This window comes from Phaethon aethereus (genome assembly GCF_964289735.1).
Source record: "Phaethon aethereus genome assembly, chromosome: 2".
NCBI classification, from domain to species: domain Eukaryota; kingdom Metazoa; phylum Chordata; class Aves; order Phaethontiformes; family Phaethontidae; genus Phaethon; species Phaethon aethereus.
In genome coordinates this window covers 139,520,475-139,532,990 of record NC_138582.1, presented here as the reverse complement: position 1 = coordinate 139,532,990, position 12,516 = coordinate 139,520,475, and positions in this window count along the sequence as shown.

Sequence of the window (12,516 nt, the reverse complement as noted above, 5' to 3'; positions counted from 1 at the left end):
TTATATTTTTTTAGTGCTTTAGAGTTTATGAAGCATTTGCCTGTACAGATGTCTGAACATATTGCTGTACAAACCCAATATGAGTTTCAGACTTTTAACAATATGGTACTGTGTTCTTCAGAGAATAATTTTTAAATTAATAGTTTTCTGTTTAGGGTATTATGTAACTGATATAAATTACTTATACTCAGTGCTGAAATACTAAAGAAAACTGTGTCTATAAGTCTAAAAGCATGTAATTAGTGTTACACTGTCTGTGTCTGTATACTCATAGTGGTTCAGGTAATGGAAGAGAACGAAAAGCAACATAAAGAAGAAAGCAAAAGGGGAAGAAATTTAAATGAGCTATAGCAATGAAGGAGAAGTGGAAAAGGGAAAAAGCACAGCAAGGGAAAAAAAAATTGTATAACATTTTATACATGTCTATACATACATGTATATACAAAAATTTATTAGCAAATCCCTAAAGTATCTGTAATTTGAAATAAGACTTCAGAAATTCACAAGTTCATCTGGGTACATTTTGGTGCAACAATTTTCAATAGGTGCAGAGGCTGGCCCTCTCAAGACATCATTCATTTGTTAGCTGAGATACAATTGGCTAGTAAGTTAGGCTACTGCTTGGCACGTTGAGCTCAGCTTTGGTTTTTCACGTGCATGTGGACTCCATTGCTTTTATTTTACCAAAAATGGACAAGTCTCTATAGTATCTGTTCTTTGTGAACTATATTTATCCCAGTTTATGCAATATCAATGGAGGAACAACCATAGGCAGAGAACCTATAAGCCAGCATCTCCAGAAAGAGCATACTAAAGGTGTTAATAGTTCTACCTGGTACATCCAGGTAGGATTTGAAAAAATAAGTAGAATGGGTTGTGTTGTCTCACTTAGCAGATCAAGAAAAAAAAGGCATGTCAGACTGGAGCAAGAGATAGCAGTGAGAAACTGTGACTCTGAGAAAGTCAAAGCTACCTGGTATGTTGCACACAACTTCAGGCACTGCGTTACCACAAAAAGCAGTATAGGATTTGTCAAGGATTTTGACCATATGCTTCAGAAAAATGTTTACAGCAGGGTGTGCTCTGATGTTCCTTCTAGGACTACCTTATAGAGAAAGGGGACAAATAGAGGAAAAGCCTAGAATACAGCAAGATGAAACTTTTATGAAGATACAGGAAATCTATGAGAGAAAACAATAATGATTAACAAAAAGTTACTAGATATAAATTACAGATAACTAAAGAACAAACTGTAAGGAAAAAGAAATGAACAGGAGAAACAGAAGTACTAAGATCACAGAAAGAGGAGGAGAAGTGATTTTTAAAAGAAAAACATATTTCCTGATCATGGGATTACTCAATGTCGTGTCCAGCCTAGGACAGGTCTCCATTTCCTCCAAATTCCATACACAGCTTTCTCTATCTACCTTTAGAGAATCCAACTCCTATCTTCTTCCTTGGATCAAGGGGATTTCCTGTACAGAAAGCATTGTGTGTGGTGCCAGCATTCTCATTTGTTATAGGAATATCAGCTAGGTGAAACAAACCCTACAGGGATATAGGGCCATACAAAACCTTAAATCTTAACCAAACAGGAAAGGTTTTGATTTTCAAAATTCTTCAGATTACATGCACCTTAACGTGCTGTCTCTGCTTTCCAGACAAATTCTGACACTGTAATGTTTTGAGTTTCTTTACAATTTATATGGTGGACTCCCCTATTTCAGTTCTTCAGCCTGTCTGGTATTATGAGAAAAACTTGTGAGTTACAATACCATTAATCATGTTTAATCATGATTTAAAGGCCTTATGTAATAAAAAGTCTATTATATCCCTGGAAAATTATTTTCAATACATAATCATACTGATTAACATTAAAAAGAATAGCCTTACTACTACTAAGAGCTTATCTTGGTTCAATTGCCTTTTTTAATGCTTTTGCCTAGTAGGGTTAAAAGGCTTTCTAACAGGAATCTTCTATGTAGATCATCTCCTGCTTCACTCCATCTCTTCAATAAATAGATAATAACCTACGAAAAGCAAAATCTCTTTTTGTGAAAACTCACTGTAGTAGACTCAAATTTTGTTAAAAGGAATACATTAAAGGAGATGTGATATGCCTTGATAAGTGTTAAGTTTTAGAAGGAAATATGTTTGTATTCTATAGCAATCTTAAACCTTGCAGACGTTTCAACACAGTAGGTACCTATCCAAGAAATTTCCCATTAGTAAGAACATGTTGGGCATTATTTGCTTGAGAAGATACTCATTGGCAACATTAAAAGCAGACCATTGCTGGCACCAGATAGTGATGTGCATCTTAACTAAAGAAAGAAGTCTCTTTTTTGTTTGGGTTTTATTTATTTATTTAATATTTCTAAGGACTGAGTGTAGTACCTGTGAAAACAAAGGTGTAAGAGTATCTGCTACATAAAAAAACTCAACACCACAGTCCCATAGAAAAATGTTCTTGCTAATCTGGATTTTATTGTGATTTTTTTTTCAAGAGCCACACATTGTAGCCACCAAAATATGTTTGATTTTTCTAAAGCACATCCAGACAGTAAGACCACTTAATGGATGAGCATAAATAGCATTATTGCCATAATAATCCATGAGTATTTGATGTATATAGGCTCATTGCTGATGCTACTGCCAAGTTATTTCTGCAGGAAGCAAGGGTGAAGTGGAAGCTATGAAAGTTAAGCACATCACTTTTAATGATTTACATTGCTTGTCAAACAGAGAGAACAGCCACTGGCATCTCAACTTGCAAACGGTAAATAGATGTACACCCTCCCAACTGTTTCTCTAAGTGTACTAGCATCCAGGAATATATTACCAGTAAGCTCCACTGGAACAGTATAGGGACTAACTCCAAAAGGGAAAATGAACTAAACTGCACAAGAGAAGGTACAGTATTAATTCAATATGCAACTATAAAAATAAGTGTGAAATCTAATTCTCCGGCATTATTCACATACAGCTTGGACAAAATAAGCATGAACATGAGAAGCCACTTTCATGCCTTCATCTTAGTGTTAAATTTCCCAGTTGATTTGGCATGCAATATTTGTATATGCAGGCAATTAAAAGGGCAGAAATAAAATTTAGTTAGAAACAAGAGAAGGGTTATTTAGCATTCAAATACTTTAAAACCCCTCTTATCAATTTCATTAATGACATTATTTTTCTTTAACTGTCAAGTCCACTCACAAAAAAAACAGCTAATCCCAGTGTCATGTTAGGAAGAGAATAATCATAAAGGAAGTTTAGACATGGAATTCTCTTGTACATCATACCTAGGCAAGGCCTTATTCGCTTAGATTTTCATTCAGATGACTTAAACATGACTCACACCTCTGAGACATAGAATATATTTGGTGGTAAATATTTGGTACCAGCAACATACATCCTTTTTCCTTCCCCTGACGTTTGTAAGAGAACAAAACCTGGCCTACATTGTTAAAACTGTATCACACAGAATTTCAATACATGTTTTGTATACACAGGACTAGAGGTTAAAGACTTGCACAAGACATAGTCTTGAATTCTAAGCTGTATTTGTAGATGTTAAACACAGATTTCTCGCTTCCCAGAATTTATCCAGTCTTTGAAGTATTCTCAATGAAAGCAATTCCCCCCTCCCTTTCTTTTTTGTGGGTGTTTTTTTTTTTCTTTTTTCCTTTTCAGTTAAAGCTGAGCCTCTGTACTCCAAGAATACTGGTCTTGCTGCAGTACAAAATGTTTTTGCATTTTACTTTAGAGTCGGGGTGGGAGGAGGGAGGAACAACAATCAATAAACCCCACACAAATATCACAAACCACAAGAACCCTTGGTCTGAAACATTTTAGTGAGGAAGGCTGGATCAGAGAAAAGATTGCTTGCTTTCCCACTAAGCCAAATACATTTGTATGCCTCGCTGGACTGTCTCCTAGCTTCAACAGAAGCAAAATAAAAGCTTCACCTAATCTTACCTTGTGGTTAGGGCAGCTCTTGAGCTATAGGATCTCTTAGATTCAAGCCCCATGAGGTTAGGGACATCTAGGACAGGAACCTTTGCTTCATGAATGTCACAATCCAAGGTTATTGCATAAAAAGCATCAAGTATTTCCTCCTCTGTTGCATTCTCAGAATATAGCTCCATATTTGGACTCAAGAAAGGAAGAAGTTTGGAAAGGGAAGCTATGAGAAAGACTTTATAGTTGCTGTTATCTACTACCTGACTTTGGCCTGTGTCCCTTCTGGACACCACACATAATTTTCCAGAGGTGGATTTTTTGTTGTTGTTGTGTTTTGGGTTTGTTTTGTTTTTTTAAGTAACAGAAAGAGATGGCAACCTATTTTTGCCATCTGAAAGCCTCTCTCCATTACCTCATGATGATTCTATTTTCCTAATTTAGGTTCATTTCAATCATTTTAATCTTTGAGCAGCTGTAAGAATGACTGCTGTTAAACTTGCAACATTTCCTTTGTCCAAATGATCGGGGAAGCCTATAAGATGAATTAGACACACCTAGTTTATGGCTAAAAGGCAATATGCATTCATCAGTTTCAAAATTATATTTGTTCAGTTTTTCTTTCTTTTAAAGTTTGTTCCCTGAACTTTCTTACTGTTAAGTCAGATTAGTGACCATGTAGTTTTGTGGATTGCATTTTTCTTTCTATAGTTAATGGATTGTTTATTTACATATTTAGTTCCCATGTTATTCCATGTTTTACTTTCTTCCACATGAAGAGATGTTCATCTAGCACCTTTACTTGAAGAAATAGAGCCCTGGGAATTTTATGTTCCAAACCACCAACACAATCACTTTCTCACCTGCAACTGTGTGCCCAATCTTACCATCCGTAACTGAATCCTGGTTGCTTGCTCACCTTGGTTAAAAAATACAACATAGTTGGTTGTCAGTCTTGCCTATTTTATGATGTTAATTGCATCAGTAGTCAGCTGGGATTAAAAATTTAATAGTTAAAATAATTATTGAAGATACAGTAACAAAAAAAAAAAAAAAGAGAATTTGCCAAATAATAGTTCTCTCTTATTTCATGCATTTTAATTTGAGGTTTCAATGCCAAAACACATTAGAGGCACTGAGCCACATGCTTTATTTTCTCCTTATCATTAGGCTTACTCTGAATATTCATAGCTTTCAACAAGCTGAGATTAATCCACACCATGTCATCCTGCATCATTGAACTCTCTCTGAAATGAATGAAACAAAACATCTAGCACTTCTCAGAATGTGGACCTCTGGCTTTTAAATTTAATATTAAATAAAAAATTGATGTTGAAGACTACAGTTTTACCAGGCAAAAATTATTTGTTGCTTTAAGAAATAACATTTCTGTGACAGTTATGGAATAAATCCTGGATAAGTTTCTTTTAAATGTCAAAACAGCATTATCTGGGGCAGGTATTTTTTTGTGTAGGCTTAGCTCCAAATAAGAAAACCGTAACACTGCAGTGCAGAAGGTAGACTTAAAGATCTAAACACAAAGCAACAGTATTTGTATTTTGCTAATGCCCTGAAAGTGGAGCCACATGGGACTATAATACAATTATCTGCCTATGAATTAAAAAAAGGGTAACTACTAAAGCAATAATACAAAAATCAGATTCAATGGGAAAAAATATAGTATAAATCTAGCCTGATTGAAGTAATATTGTTTGTATATATTTTAAAACATAATCATCATCCAGCTGTCTGAACATTTTCATAATATTCAGTATTTTCAGAGGAAATTCTCACACAGGCAGTGTGAGAGATCAGTGAAGTTTACAGTTAAAATTGGTAAATGTAAGAAAGTATAAGTTTATACCAGGAATAAAGGTCTGTACCTGTTCTTATTTGGATCACCTTCCTGAAGCCCTAAGGGCCTGCCACACACCCTTTATGGTGATACTTCTGCCAATATTAATGCATAAGTAGATGGGAGATTCTGTATTAAAAAGTAGGGTCTATATATTACTCATGCCTGAGCTATGAGAGAAAGAAAAAAGCATAGAGGGAGAATATTCTTTCTTCAGGCAAATTGAAGTGAGAAGAAATAAATGTATTAAGAACAAGTTTTTATAGCACTTAAGCATTTAAGAGCTTATATTTTTAGTATACTGGTTGCTAAACTGAAATCCTAAACCTCCACCTTGAGCACCTAGACTCTTGTGAACAAGTGACCTCCAACTGGGATTTATAGATAGTAAGAAATACTGAAGAAAATGGCACACAAAAACTTACACCCTCTTAGAGGCATATGTGCTCTACCGCAAAAAAGACATCCTTGTCTTCCAGGATCCACTCTTCAAAAAGAACATCTAGGTCTCAGACAGAGATAAGCTGGTTTCTTCTCTTGAAACCCCAACCAGAGAAAATGGTGATCTCAACCAGGCTATATAACTTCCCTTAGGAAGGAGGAGACATAAATTCAAGTCCTTCTCAAGCCTTCACCTTCTCAAGGAGAATGGTGCCCACCTGTTGTAGATCAGTCTTTTTAGTACATGAGGAGAGATATCCTCTCTCTTCCTCCTGCTGAAGCTTTACCATTGTTCAAGGAGAACAGAGAGAAAATTAATCAGGAAATACATGGCCAAGATTTCTGAAAGAAAATGCCAAACATGATTAGGAGTTTCACTCTCTAAACCATTGATCAGAGGAAGCATCAGAGAGGTGCATCAAGGTTTCTAAAAATAACTTATTTTTAAGTGTATTTGGTCCTCTGAAGGAAAAGCTTTTTAAAGGTGTGCTTCTTCAAATCTTTGTTGAAAAGTGTTTTCTGTGCTGTAACTGAATAGAGTAGCATAAAAAAATCAGAGGAAAGAAGAACCTTAAGATTAGGAACAGGGAAGGAGTTCCTGTTGTTTAGTCAGGACTAAGTATTTAGGCAGGAGAAGCATACATGTTGATAAATAGGTAGGTAGCTCCTGAAATTAACAGACAGTTCCAATGAAGAACAAAATATACAGGCAGAAATAACTAAAAATATTTCAGAAAGCAATTAATTACTTGTTAATGCATTAACCTATTAGGTTTAGGCAACAGATAAGCTGAACTCTTGATAAACTGGAAAAATAAATCAAAATGTGTCAGGGTTTTTAATACATGGGCTCCTACTCCTCACTTCTAAAAAACTAATGCTAAGTAACTTGAATTTGATTCAGGTTTTTATGACAGAAAGTTCTCTTGTCTGTGGAAAGAGCATCATCTGTATACTAACAAGAACAATAAATGTTAAGTGCATGGGATCAAATCCCTTACAGCATAAATAAAGTCATTAGAGTGAGCCTTTCCTTGAGGGAACAGCTTTAGATAAATATTTAGACAGTAATACTGCTGAAAAAAAATCTATAATTGAATGACGGTGAAGGTGGACTGACTACAGCAGGCAGCAACAATTTGTTTTGGTTGGTGGTTTAGAGCCTATTGAGAAAATTTGGAAATTGAATTAAGAGATGAAAGCCTTTGGAAGAGCAATCTTGTAACCACTTTAAAAGAAAAATGAGCTTTATTGCCAATAAAGCAAGTCAGTTTAAAAGAAAACATACAACACGATTCCATTCTCCCATGACTAAAAACTAAAAATATAATCATTGTCTCCTTCCTTGTGAGTAAAGAAACATTTATCAGTTGTTCTAGCAACTTTGGCTTGATACATTAAAAGTGTTCTATTTTGATTGCATCAGAAGATGGTAAGTTAGACTTAAAAGCTATGAAAGACCAAAAAGAGAAGGTATTTATCTGGCTGCTCTTTGGTGTGGCCTTGACATATTAATCTGCAGTCAAGTGACAGAATCTCATTTTAATGATGGAGACATAGACTTAGGTTTGCCCTAAGTCTTTGTCAGGCCAAGAAATAGTAGAAGAAACAGAAAAATCTTAGCATCTGCTTTCATTGTTATGGGAGCCAAGACTTCCTTACAGATATACCACAGAAAAAATTCCTTGCCATTTTATTCTTTATTGCTTTAGTGGATGTGACACCATTATTTTAAAATTATAAAGAATTTTAAAGAACACATGATTATGTGCACATAAGAATAAATACTTCCTTTGAAGGTTATACTTCACAAAAAGTTGTGGCCTAATATAACATTTGATATATGTAGTAGTGGCCATCAGTGTTGGCCAAGACAAATACTATCACAACAGTCTGAAAACAGAGTTTCTGCAACAGTCAGTGAAAGCTGCTTATCAAATTATGTGTCTCACAGGGCCCAAACAACAGAATGGAAAATCCTATATAAGCAGAAGTATTAGTAAATCCAAATATGAAGCAATCAATTAATACTTGTAAGTAATATTTTTTTCCCCAGTAAATACCATTCCTTCTTCACAAAAATGGATATAATTTCTCCTATCCATAATGATGGCAATGGTGAAAAAAAAACCCCTTATATTTAGCATATATTAATGTTTTAAAAAACAAACTTATTTCATACATTCTTTTTCCCATTTCGGGTCAGAACTGTAATGATGCTGCATACTAAGCTGGATAACAACATCACAAGGAGAATTATTTTTTAATGGTCATCTATTCCCCTCCATTTCAGGATATGGAAGCAATCAAACTTGAATTAAACAAAGAAACAGACAGGTGAGGGGAGCAAGAAGCGTTAGCGATGTTTCTCTTCATAAGGATACCCTGGCAACTACAGTTAACTTATACAACATGTTACTGTGGATGTTAAAGTTGCGTATTTCTGCATTAAAAACCCAAATTTCAGCACACAAGTACAGGAGCATGCAGTAGACGTATCAGTAGATGTATCAGTAGCAACACAGCATGACAAATGTTCATGCTGTCAGAGCTGGGAAGACATCTCAAATGGCACACACCCATGGGATTCGGCTGTGTTTCCTTTGGATAGAGCCTCCACACACTTGGCAAGAAGGATCAGCAAACCTCAGATAAAATACTATACAAGTAGAAGAACCTATGTAGCTTTGTCATGCCAATTCCATGGTTTGTTTTTTTCTCTCGGATTCTGCCATGCATATTTTCACTGAAGGTAGGAGCTTGTTTGTAAAGTCTTATTCCCATATTTTGACAGCACAAAGCAGGTGTCACTCCCACATGTGCACACACCATGGTTAAAGTCATAGGCATGTCTTCTGGTTTGAGCAAAAACCAAGCTAGCAACTACATGCTGCAACCCAGAATTCCTCATGCCTTTGTTGTCCATTATAGGAAGACCCAAAAATGATGTTCCCTACACCCACATCACAACAGAATTTTATTCTGGTCTTCTATGATCCCATAAGGTTTTCAAAAATAACATTAAAAGATAACACGCTAACTTGTTTGTAGCAAGGTACTTTCAATAAACTCTCCAGGTCCACCTTCAAGGAATGGGCACCTTTTCTGGTGAGCCTATTGGAAACAAATTGTGAAAATAATCAAAGATGTTAATGATATTAAAGTTAATTAGTTATCTTCACACTATGCTACAAAGTTTCACAGTGAAGGGGAATCTTTATATACTGTTCTTGAATTTAACCCAGTTACAGTTTGCCAGATTGATTTGAACTCTGCAACAACCTTACACTGAATTACCTGGAACCTATGAGCTGTTGCATTTATAAATGAGAATTGAGTGTTGTCAATTTGTGAATTGCAATTCCTTCACATCTTCTATTCTTTCTAGGGTGAAGTAAACTGTTTCCAGCATTAATTATTTCAACGTTCTGCATCAGCTCAGTAAGAAATTTGGCCTTTATTACAACAACTTATATTGACATACCACTTATGTGGCAACAATTTCTAAACAACTCTTCCAGTGTCCAGTTATTTGACATTCAGGAATACCTTGAGGAAGATAAATTTTTATTTAGCAACCCTTAATAAAACAGTTAATACAAAATTTCTCTTTTATGAATTTGTTTAGTTGCTTTTTGAATTAACGAAATTTTCAACATCCACAGTGGTCAAGAGACAAACTGTACCATGCAGTCCATAGGTCAATGCATTAATGGAAGCAGAGGTATAACTGCTGCTACTTGGGGGAAAAAAAAATGTAAAATACAGAACAGTTGGATTACTACATACCTTTTTCTTCCCTTTAAGTAATTTAATGCATATTTAGACATGCAGAAGTCACTTTAAAATCTCCAGAATATAAAAACAATGTCCACTGCATCTCTTGTTAACTGTGATTACGACCTATTTAATAGTATATAAACGTGTCTAGTTAAAACTGATAAAGTGGATACTGTTCTTGCCTACAGCCTACTGAAGCAGACTTCAGGTTCATCTTCATGGAATTCCTGACACCCAAAGTGCTTTGAAAGTTTCACAGAGTTTGGTACACCAATTACTTCAGTAAATCAAATTTCACATAAGTGATATTTAATTTTCATACCTTTCTTCCCCAGTAATTTCTGCTAAATAGAATTCTCCCTCCCCAATCTGCTTCCTCTCAGAACTTTAGTCATGCATATTAAAGGATAAACAAATTCTTACTTTTCTTATTTTACACAATCACCTGAGAGCAACACTCCCAGCACAAATCAAGCCTCAGGCTAAAGTTGTGCTATTAGGACCAGTAAAAACTAAGCATTATTTCAATTGTAGTTGCTGGAAAGTATCAGTGTTATTTCTTCTGAGAGATTTGTAATGTAACGAATGAAAGTAATTTTATCAGTCTGTAGCCACACATACAATTCATGTTCTGCAGAATGATAGCCCCAAATAGCAACCTCAGTAAAGCCAAACATTAATAAAAAACCTCCGCTTTATGCTTTCCAGAAAGCGGACACTACACTGACATCAAAACAACAACTTTAAAACTGGAGGCCAAAGGGATTATAGTGTAATTTTACATCAAGTTACACACTGTCTGTACACACAATATTATTTTTCTTAATCAAGGTTGGTGTCATTTTGCTATACTTTCCAGTATGTTACATTTCAACAGTGATTAATATCACTAGACCTGAGGACTGAGGGCCAGAGAGTAGGAGTTTGTGGCGGTGGCACAACTATAACTTTAGAAAACAAACTGAAACATTTCTAGTGAAATATTTTGTCAGCAAAGATTAAGAGACCAGATTTGCTTTTGACAGTAAGTTGACCCCTTTTTCCAACTAAAATTTGACTTTACATTAAGCTCAAAACATAGGCACAGGGGAAAGACATCGTTACTTTTCCATAGCAGAAAACTACAACAAAATTTGCAAAGTTAACCCTTCTAGGAACAAGTGTATCTTAGTAAGGGGTGGGAAGGCATGCAAAAATAGCTTGTTAGAATTTCTGCTACAAGTATTTTGCTTTATCTGGGTGATTACAGAGGATTAGATTTTATAAATGTATGTTTATAGGTGTTTCACAGCCAAAGGATCATGAATCAGTTCTTGTTGACAGCCTAATTGCACTCACTTGCAGATTTTTACAGGGGCAACAGCTAGTTGGAAAAGACTTCTAGGGTCCAGATAGTATACTTGAACACCAATCCCACTAGTAAATACCTCATTGCCAAGGGGTTACTCCTATTTTAAAAGTAAAAAAAGAATCTTCAGGTTTCTTTTAAGAATTTATTTCTGCATATCTCACTCTTTTCCAATCAAGGTCAGCACTGATTCTGTTGTTGGTATCACATGTTTTCTGATAGAAGCGCATTCGGGGGAAAAAAATCCCAACCCCATCAAAAAAAAAAAAAACCCAAACATCCTTTTTATCCAAATAGTCATTGAGATAAAGAGAAGTGTGAGCCCCAGCCAGCTAATATTCATTGATATTCCCGCCCTGCTAGGCACAGTGTTACTGGGCCTTAGGAGTGTGGGGCTGGTGATGTCAAGTCAGAATGAAGCGAGTAGCATGTTATTTTTGCACTAGGGACACAGACTGGTGCCTCTTGATAGTCCTAAACAGTTTAAATAGGCAAAATACCAAGACAGAATTTTGTGATATTCTGTATATGAGAACTATGACACATAAGAGCAATTTTTTGCTATACTCCCCACATATGTTCTTCATATGTATCTTCCTGCATTTTCCACGTTTATCACATTTGAAAGCCTTCTGTTGAAGTTTCTACAATCCAAAACTACATCATATTCCACCCCCACTCTCCCCCTTTTTTTTGGTGTGCCATCCACAGATTCCACACTCCTGGGCTGAAATAATTATTGAATCAGATGATGCTAAATACAGCACTCATGTCCTCAAGATGCTGTTCTGACAGTATCTCATTAAAGACTCAGTTTAGCACATCACTTATTTCGTATATACATTAGCTTCCTGAAGACATGAAGGCATGCATTCTGACATGCCCAAACTCTCTTTCCCACCTCCCGGTATGGTTGGCATAGCGTGACTACCGGGATAATTTTAGTTATCTCGATTTTGTTTTATCTTGATTTTATTTCATAGTCACAGACAGTCAGTGAGACAAGTTAAACAGGCCACTTCTATCCAGAGGGACTGAAGATAACGAAAGCTTGAAGAAAGTCTTTGTCAACTCTTTCTTCTTCAGGATTTGCCTGTATCAGAAATAGTGTGGCCAGCAGAAGTAGGGAAGT